The following is a 10,888-nucleotide window of genomic DNA, read 5'->3' as shown; positions in this document are numbered from 1 at the left end:
CATGTAGATTGATATATATATATATATATATATATATCTTTGTGTTTACATTGACATGCCCTTGTATAAATATAATTTATATCTAAGTGTTATCATGTAGTATGTATGCTATATATATTTTGTATTTCCATGCATAATAGTTTATATATGTGTGGGTGTGTAAAGTTTCTAAATATATAAAACTTGATTGTTATGTTCAAGTGTATGCATTTTGTGTGTACACACACACACACACACACACATAAATATATATATACACACACACACACACACACGTACACACACATGCGATAGTTGCATAAATGGTTTACTTATGCATGATGTATTGAATGTGCAGATGTAGTTAATATGTATATATTTCATCTACCTTAATTTGTTCTAAACTTGAAAAGGAAAAAAAAAGATTTTTATTTAAATTAAATTACGACGAAACCCTGATTACTAATTCAAATTTATTAAGTGTAAAAAGAAATTTTCTACTGACTTGTCATAATTATTTTATTAAAAAAAAAATACCAGTTGAATATTTTTATCACTTTAAACCTCTCCTTCCCACTTGCTATCCATGCCAACTGTGTATGTAGAGAGAAAACAGATAAACAAACAACCCCAGGAAAAGACACTCCCCCCCTTTTTCCTTTCTTTTTTTTTTTTTTTCCACAGATTAAAAAGATATTTTACCCGTTATTATTTTATTTGCTATAACCAAATTTGAACCTCTTAAGTTCTTTGTGGTTAAATAACAGCAACGAGACTCCTATCTCATTATTCTTTTCTACTTCTACTTGCTACTTCACTTGAAGAGATGGATGAAACTAGAGGGTAGGCAAAATATGAAAGGGAAAGCCACATGGGGAGGGTGGGGGTATTGGAATAAAATTACTTAAAAATTTTTGACATGTAGTCTTAAAAGGACTTCCAGATATGATCTCCAAATTGAATACAGTATTAATGTTTTGTTATTGGATCTCCCCAGCCCAATATATTTATTATACATATATATATAATTATGTGTGTATGTGTGGGGGGTGCATCTATGCATGCTTGTGTGTGTGTGTGTGTGTGTGTGTGTGTGCATGTATGCTTTTTCCTTTCCTTTTGTGCTTAAACAATCACATAATCACCCCTCTTCTCCCCCTCCTCCTCTCACTTTCTCTCTCTTTCTCCCTGCCTCTTTTCTTCATTTCCATGATTGATGGACAAGAATTGCAGCTTCCTCTTGAAATGATATCTATTTAGTATGTTTCCATTGTTCCTTAAAATTCGGGAGTAAGAAATTACCTAACCATTTTCATTCAATGTCGCTTTTTTTTTTCTCAAACTAATCCCCCCTTTAAATATTTACTTTGTTATCTTAATGAATCACTAGTGAAAGGCTAATGACATACGAATGCTGATTGTCTATATATCAGGTACATCAGCAGGCTACTCTCTTGTTAAATCAAATGGAACCAATTCCAAGTGAATCTAATGTGTCTCCTCCTTGTTAACACTGTGACTAGACTAAACAGTAGCAAGAATAAAGATTGATGTTTGGTGACAGAGTGGCATATAATTTATATAGAAACAAAAAACATAGATAAACATGACGCTGTAAGGGAGAAGATGTGTAATGTAAAATGAAGGGCTAGGTTCATTTTATATTTTGCCATTAACCTTGATAATAAAGTTATTTAGTTTATCAGTTACTCCAACAAATGAATTTAGTTAAGTGTTTGTGGAATGATTATCTTATTTTTGAGAAGACTAAAGTTTTTAAGGTTTAATTTTGTGTTTATTTATAATAATATATGAATGTATTTTACAGAAGATGTGTAGGTATTAAAGTTATTGAAAACTGGGTGAAGTATATGTACGACAATATCACTTTTGTTATCTACAACATATTAAATATTAACACAAAATTAAGTATATGAAACTAAGTTTAAACTAACAGGAATTTGAATTGTAGAAACACAATGAGTATATTTGGTATAATTAGTTTAGCTGCTCTTACTAGAACTTTGGTTTAATTAAAAACTAATTTAGTTATGTTTTCTGAAAATAGAACAGGCAATGATAGAAGAAATGTTTGTTCTTATTACTAGGATTAAATAACAGATATTGTCTTTTCATTCTCTTCACTTCTTTTCATATCAAGAGTGGGTACATAATTGTTCGAATAGTTAATGATACAGAACATTTAATTTATTTTTTAACTCAATAATTTTATAGTTTTTGTAAAAAGAGGGAAAAGAAAAAGAAAAATACATGAGAGAAAATTTATTCTAACTTCTCACCATTTTGGGAACGTGACTTGTTGAGAGGTTTTCCCTAAAACTGTATCTGCCCTTGCAGTCATTAAAAAAAATTGATTATGCAAATTATTGAACATTTTAAATCTTGAATAAAAAGAAAGATCTGCAAGAGTGCCTGAAATACTTCATAACAGTTATCGAGAAGCCCATGAATTAACAATTTTTGTGTCTGAGGCACTGGTTATTCAGTGAAATTATGAAGCAAAAGTTTGGACAACGAATGTTAGCAATTTATAAGTAAATTATTTTTTTAGTTCTTCCTTATTCATTTCATCCTGTTAACTTCAGTTCACTTGGTTAACAGCACTGTCCTGTTTTGGTAGATGGCTTAAATGTTTGTGGTGTATACTTTCAACTTTTAGTTTACAGTTAAAATTTAAAAAGAAAATGAAAAAAATTCTGCCCACAATTTTGAATTTATTCTAAATTACGTTTAATGAAAAGGAAATGGGGCTAGCATTTCTGTTATACGATTACTGAAATTCAACCAGAAATAGCCAAAAATCCAGATAATGTATATATCTTACTTAATATCACACTAAATATTATTTCATATAATATTTGTCTGATGTCATCATCTCTAATTGATGAGTACCACCAATTCCTTACATGCAAATTGATTATGATTTCTTGTTGAAGCTAATTCACTTCATCGTACATTGCTAAACCCTTGAAAAATAGTTCCGAACATCATACTGTCTTATTCTACTTCTCCTTTTCATATCAAGAGTGGGTACATAATTGGTCAATTAGTTAATGATATAGAACATCTAATTTATTTTTTAACTCAATTTTTTAAGACAAAAATTAATTTATGATGTTAATTGATAATTGTTTTGTTAGATAGTTCTTGGTTACTTCCTAAGATTATGGTTTCAAATTGCCATGCAGATTCACTCCTTTCCAATGTGTCATATGATTCAGTTTGCTGTGAGTGTTACGAGAAAATATCTTCACCAAATTTGCTTCATTGTCACTATGTTTGATTATTGCCATTAATATGTTTGCTTGTTGCTTTCATATATTTGCTTATTTGTCTTATTCTTAGATATCAGTTTAAAGGGCCTAAGTATGTCCCCCTGGAAGTGCATAATTATCATCCTCAGTATGCTGCCATTTCTTCAACATTGTGTTGAGTCTTTGGGATGGTAGTCAGCCAAATTGTCTGAGATAAATCTAGAGAATAGCTAATACATCATACTCAAAAGCTTTCTAAACCTAAGAAGTTTTATCCTTTGTGTTTCTGACCCCTCCTGTCTTTTTGTAACTTTTTTCTCCTGTCTTTTTTGTAACTATCTTTCTTTCAACAAGGGATTTATTCATTAGAAGATTTGAGCTCAGCACTATACGCAAATGAAATACTAATTCAGTTGATGAAAAAACTTGGAATATTTATCATTGAAATCAACTGATATTCATTAAAAAAGATTTAATAGTTAGGATTCTATATAAAAACCAATATTAAATGGTATATGAATGAAAATTGCATTTCTCTCCCGGCCACATATTTTAACCCTTCAGCACATTCAGATTACTTTGTCAAGTGCAATGCTTATTTATTCACATTGTTTTTTCAATTAATCATGCATTATCTTGTAGCTTCATGATTTCAAAGAGATGATTGTTTATTTTTAGAGTGACATTGTCGAATAGCTATGAGAGGTTAGATCTGGCTGGTTTGAGCAAGAAAACTGGTAGACTATTTTGGCCTGATGTGGTTGGTTTAAATGCTAAAGGTAAGATTGAGAGAAACTGTGCAGGCCTCTTATTCAAAGGCCCAGTGTATGTCTCTCAGTTCCATGCCGACTCTATCTGAAATTTATGTTAAGGGCATATTTTTGTCTATGGAATACTCATTGACTTCAGGTAGTTCAGTTGATCAAACAACTAGAATACACAGTCTAAACTGATGGAGATCTTTTAACAAAGTGTATACTTATAGGGTAAAATTAATAACTAGAATTATATACAAAACAATATTAACCCTTTCGTTACTGTATTTATTTTGAGCTGTTCTTTGTTTCTTTCAATTACTTTAAATATAACAAAGAATTTAGCAAAATAACTTCGTTATCATTAATCTAGTGTTAGGAACATAAATTGTGACTTAGGTTTGGGGAAAGATTTTAATTCAAAACTTATGAAAACAAGACATTTGTACTCAGAGCCGGTTTCAGCCAGGTTGGTAACGAAAGGGTTAAATGGTATGTTTACCAGCAGTAACAGCATAGTTTTATGAAAATTTATCATAAAATTATGTGTGTGTGTGCATGCAGATACATTTCTCCTTTAGAAACATCATTTTATTAAGCTAACTTGAATTCACTAGGCTTTAATCTTCCACCTTTCTCTCTCTCTCACTCAGAGCATGTAAAGTTCTTCTTGGTTGAATTCCAGTCTCATCTTTTAAATGATTGACGAATATGTCTTTGTTATGACTAATCTAATTTCAATGATGTCAGACTTTCCAAAGTAGGCTCTCACTAATCAACTCCTGTTTGCTTCTTCCAGTGTTCACTAAAGTCTTCTTTCTCTCTTTGGTGCCTGAAACATTTGGTAGCTTATTTTAACATCTTTGTTTACTAACGTAGGAAATCTGAGTTATTGTAGGAAATTGTTTCTCATATTGTCATAAAGGTTTTTTTTGTTTTTTTCTTAGACAAAATAAGAAGTTGTTGATGTCCATGCCATGTGTTTAAGCAATGTAGGTGAAGTAGCTCTGACAAGGAATTGAACCTGAGTAGATTCATCATACAATGTCAATAGTGGTACTGATAAAGGAAGAAATCTATTGAAGGGTGTGTAAACTATTCAATTGATTCTAATATATTATTGGTAACTATCAGTAATGGAGAGATGAAAGTTTAAATTAACCCTAATGAGATGGATTACGACTCTAGTCTGGGAGTTGATAATAGTAACTGATGCTATTGATTTCCAATATATGGGAAGTGTATGTATGTGTATTATATATATAGGGTGAACTGGCAGAAACAATAGCGCGCTGGGCGAAATGCTTAGCGGTATTTCGTCTGTCGTTACGTTCTGAGTTCAAATTCTGCCGAGGTCGACTTTGCCTTTCATCCTTTCGAGGTCGGTAAATAAAGTACCAGTTTCGCACTGGGGTCAATATAATCGACTTAATCCCTTTGCCTGTCCTTGTTTGTCCCCTCTGTGTTTAGCCCCTTGTGGGTAGTAAAGAAATATATATATCAGTTATGTGTGATATGTAGCACTTAGAATATTCTTGTAATCTTGATTTTGTTTTTGCTTTTTTAATGGTATACATTACATTAAATTCTAATAGTTTGTAATACTCTTTAAGTCTGACTCTTAATTGGAACAATTTTGTTTCTTTCTCCTGCATCCCACCTCTCATTCACATACATTTTCTCTATCAAAGTTTTGCGATTTTACTGAAAGTGTAATAATATTTCGTGTTCCTTAAGTGATGTAAGCTTTTATTAAATCAATCTTTTAGTAATGTGACCTGATTTATTATGAGTAATATCTTAAGTCCTCAAAATGCCACATGGTTGACTTTGCCTTTCATTCTTTTCGGTTCGATAAAATAAGTACCAGCTGAACACTAGAGTCAATGTAATTGACTTAACCCCTGAAATTGCTGGGCTTGTACCAAAATTTGAAATCAATATCTTAATAAGTCCTGCTGTTAGGGAAAGATTGCTTAAATATCTTATATATCATGTAGTTATGTTTATATATTTGAGCTGTCTCTTAGAATGTTCTTGTCCATGGCTGAACTTATTGGACTAAGTGAGAAGAAACAATACCAAAAGGGTTTGAATTAGCAAGAGCTTGCTACCATTCTATGCTGTGTGTGTGGGTGTGCACTTATTTTTTTCCTTACTTGCCATCTCTGAAGAGCATGTGGTGTTACTTAACCATGCTGTTAATATCCAGTGTGAAACCAATTAGTAACATTGGCTGAAATGAATCTCTAATACTGAATTCTTTGACGTGTTATCAACTAACCCATTCCCCATACCACCAAAGTCAACTTTGCCTTTCATTCTTTTAGGATTGATAAAATAGTACCAGCGGGGTGCTGAGATCGATGTAATCAGCTAGCCTCCTCTCTCCAAATTGCAGGCCTTGTGCCTATCATAGAAAGATTATTATTATTCGGTAGCAAAGCTGACAGATTCGTTAGCATGTCAGCCAAAAATGTTTGGTGGCTCTTCTTCCAGCTCTTTACATTCTGAGTTCAACTTCACCTTTCATCTTTTTGGGGTTGATAAAGTGAGCACCATTTGAACATAGCTGTCAATGGAATTGACTTCTAACCCGCTTCCCTAAAATTTCTGCCTTATGCCAAAATTTTAAAGCATCATGATGATCATTATTATTATTTGGTTATTTTGTTGATAAAATATACTTTCACTTATCTTTCCTCCCATTAGTATTGGTCATACATGCATGCATACATACATATTAAAAGACTAATTTAAAAATGGGGAAATGAATTATCATTTTGTTTAGCTGAATACTAAGTAGTGTAAACTAGACGTCCTTTTTTGTTGTGACTATGTCACTTCACTTTATATCATCATTCTCTTTCCTTACTGTTTGAATTACCAATCTTCAGATCTTTTTTAAAAAATAACATAAAGCAAATATATATATATATATAATATATATATATATATATATACTACTAATATAGGATGAAGTTTTTTTCTACAGAAAAAAATTCCATCAAAACATGTGGCAGCATATTAAAATACCTTTACGGTTAAAATTATAAACAACTTATAAGTGAGGGCTAAAGAAAATTATTTCAATGCCAATATGCTGATAACAGACTATTAAATTGTCAATTTCCACATATTATTTACTCGCTACAGAAAAAAACATGAAGAACTGTAATCGGGCAAGCTGGCCGTTAGAATTTTTTTAAAAAGTTCGTTATTTCTATATTGAATCAATTTCAGAATTAATCTCATAAAAGATTCTTTCCTCTTCAGTAGAACATACGAAAGAATATAAATAAGATACTTACATGCGCCCAAGGAAAAAAACGAAGCAAAAATCATGAGTACATATAAGTACCCCAGATATATCTAAAAATAAAATTCTTTGGTCAGCCTCAGCACAACGTGTTGACTTCTCCACTATAGGTTATAGTGGTTACCAGTCCCTATAGCGAGTAGTAATAAGTCTACTACTAATATAGGATGAAGTTTTTTTCTACAGAAAATTGATTCAATATAGAAATAACAAACTTTTTAAAAAATTCTAACAGCCGGCTTGCCTGATTACAGTTCTTCGTGTTTTTTTCTGTAGCGAGTAAATAATATGTGGAAATTGACGATTTAATAGTCTGTTATCAGCATATTGGCTTTGAAATAATTTTCTTTAGCCCTCACTTATAAGTTGTTTATATATATATATATATATATAAATAATAATTCTTTCCAATTTTGGCACAAGACCAGCAATTTTTGTTACAGAGAACAAGTCGATTACATTGACTCCAGTGCGTAACTGGTACTTATTTTATCAACCCCACTGAGAGGATGAAAAGCAAAGTCAACCTTGGCAGAATTTGAACTCGAAACGTAAAAGCAGACAAAATGCCACTTAGCATTTTGCCTGGCATGCTAACGAGTCTACCAGCTCACTGCCCTAATAATAATAATGATGATGATGATGCTACTGCTACTACTACTACTACTACTAGTACTACTACTAATAATAATAATAATAATAATAATAATAATAAACAATCATTACTTTAGAAAATTACTTGGGTAAATACTATACTTTAATACTCTTGAAATTAGGTCAAATTTCATCTAATAATTTGTTAGAAACCAACCTAGTTTATGAGGAGACGTTTTACTGTTTTAGAAGACATTAGGTAATCTAGTCCAAGTTACATTACATCTTCAAGCTCTTTGGTATTATTGCAGAGGCTTATTTTATAAGAAAATAAGCATTACAAATGTAATGTTTATTAATTTATTTTGAATTAATCGTGCGTTATCTTGTAGCTTCAGAATTTTGATGATGTGGTTGCTTATTTTTAGAATGATATTGTAAGGTAGGTGTGAGAGGACTAGAATATTTGAATGAGCTGGATATGGCTGGTTTAAATGCTGCAGGGGTAAAGAAAGACAGGATGACCAATGCTTGGGCATCTTTGATCATTGATCTGCAGTTCCATTAGCACTGATCTGTGTCCTTTTCTAAGACTATAGAGTTATCATTTCAAAGATTGCTACTATTTCTAGCATATCAAATGACTGCCTAGATGCATCCTCCCTCATTTGGCTTGGAGAGGTTTGGGCTATAACAGGTTAATCTATTTTGTATGCACATCGTGAGTATGTAATATTGCCTTTATAAACCCAAAGCTTATGGAATTCACAGTAATATGAAATTAAGTAGCAGGAAGGCCATCCCTGTTTTATTTATTCATTTAAAATTGAATAGCTTCTATTCTTCTATCAAAATATGATATTTGGTGAGATTGGGTTGCTGTTTCTAGTCTAGATACCCTGCTGTTTATTGCCTAAAGATAGCATCTACAATAGAGGATTCGACCAGTTGCTTTTATAGTATGCAGCACAATACTTCATTGTTCTGATTTTTAAAGCATATCTTTTTCATTCTTTTAAAGTATAATAATATGAAATAAATGATTGCAGAATGGAAGATGCGTATTAGCCACTCAAAAGCACATGAAGACTGTAATTACTATTTGTATCAAAATTTCGTTTCTGATGAAAATTTTGATACCAAATAATAAATATTTTAAGTGAAGTTAAGTTTGTGTGTTTTTGAAAAGCTAATATGTATCATCATCTTCACTGCAATCATTTTACTTTCAACACACTGACTCAGATCAAACCACTTTCCTGGCAAGTACACCTCCAAGATGAAATATTGTGTTTTGTAAAGAAAATATTCAAGAGTGTTTTCTTACAAAACCTTTTTTTTTTTATGTGTATGTGGAAGGAGTAATTTCTTTGAAACATTTTTCCCTTGGCCTTGTGCATAGCTCAAAAGTGATTAAACAGACAGTTGTGGGGTGGGGTGGGAAGATGCGTGAAATTAATTCCTATCAGTTTGGTAGATAAGTTGCTTAAATAAATTTGGGGGTGGGGGTGAGATATTGAAGTTTGCTTCTTCATTTCCTATTACAAGATACAGAATAAAATAAATAATATAAAACTTAGGTAATTTAACTCATAAACACTAAGTGTGCCTTCTTTAGGACTTTTAAAATTTTTTTCATTTGGTAAGTAGATCTAAGTTAATTAGATCTGTAATCTATTAGCACGTTATTTTTCTGCATTTGAATCCTTTTTTTTTATTTGTTTTTTTCTGGATTTCTTTTCTTCACTTTTTATTATTATTTTGTTCAATTTATCACAGCATAGTTTGTTTGTGTGTATTTGTGATAACAGTTGGGGGAAGGCAGGGGTGCCTTTTGTACCTAGTATTACTTTATGATGCGTGTTTGTGATAACAGCAAGCTTGGGTGGGAGTTTAGGGTGGGGATTTCTTCAATACACAATTGCATGTTTGTAATAATCCGATTGAGATATCAAGAAGAGAGTGAAAAAGAATGGGAGAGAAAAGGAGAGAGGGTGTGTGTGTGTGTGTTATACATACACATACAATTGCATGTTTGTGATAACAAAGGGGGAATCTGGAGGGTTGGGCAGGGGTTGGGGGGTCCCCCTTACACATGACCCTTTAACAACTGAAAAATGATTTAAATAAATAAAACTCCCTACCCGCTCTCTCTTACACCCTCTCCACCCTCAAAAAGAAAGAAGAAAAGAAAAAGGTGTACATGTGTTATTCTAATTGATATAATTTCTTGGATTAAGAAAACAACAGTAACAAAAAAAAAATTTTTTTTTTTAAATTTAAAAAAACAAAATGAAATAAAGAAGTAAAACCTGAATGAAATACCTGTGTGCCAATCAAAACTGCTCATTCATCATCATTCAATGAATCCATTTTTACCATCACCACCATCATCATCACCATCATACCACCGCCATCACCTACTCTTACAAACACATATACACACACACACATACACATATATACATATTCAACACTATTCAGTTCTAAATTTTTTCTCATTTCCAAAATACCTGACACCTATATTCTCCCTCTCTTATTTTAGCAGGTTTTTCTTTTGTTTTTTGGGTTTATTTTTTTGTTTTAATTACTGAGTTTTTTTAAAAAATATATTTGGAAACTTCTCCAAATGTTTCTGTAAGAAAATTTTTTTTTAATGTCTTTTTTATAAAAAGAAGAAAAGAAAAAAAGTTTTTTTTTTTTTAAGTGCGCTTTTTTTTCTTTTTCTGAATTTTCGTTTTCAGTGTGACAGGGGAGGGAGATACTTTAACTCCCCCAACATCTCACCACCATCACCACTACTCTATGTTAATATCATTTCAAAATCATCATTTAATAAATGATCACCATCGCCATCACCACATACTGCCCTCTATATCAGATCTTTTCACTCCCTCTCCCTGCTGCCTTTATTGTCCCCTACTCTTCCTTTTTTTTCTCTTACATACAGAAGAATTCATTAGTTT

The sequence above is a fragment of the Octopus sinensis genome, linkage group LG9, assembly GCF_006345805.1.
Source record: "Octopus sinensis linkage group LG9, ASM634580v1, whole genome shotgun sequence".
Lineage (NCBI taxonomy): Eukaryota > Metazoa > Mollusca > Cephalopoda > Octopoda > Octopodidae > Octopus > Octopus sinensis.
Note: the sequence above shows the minus strand (reverse complement) of the source record.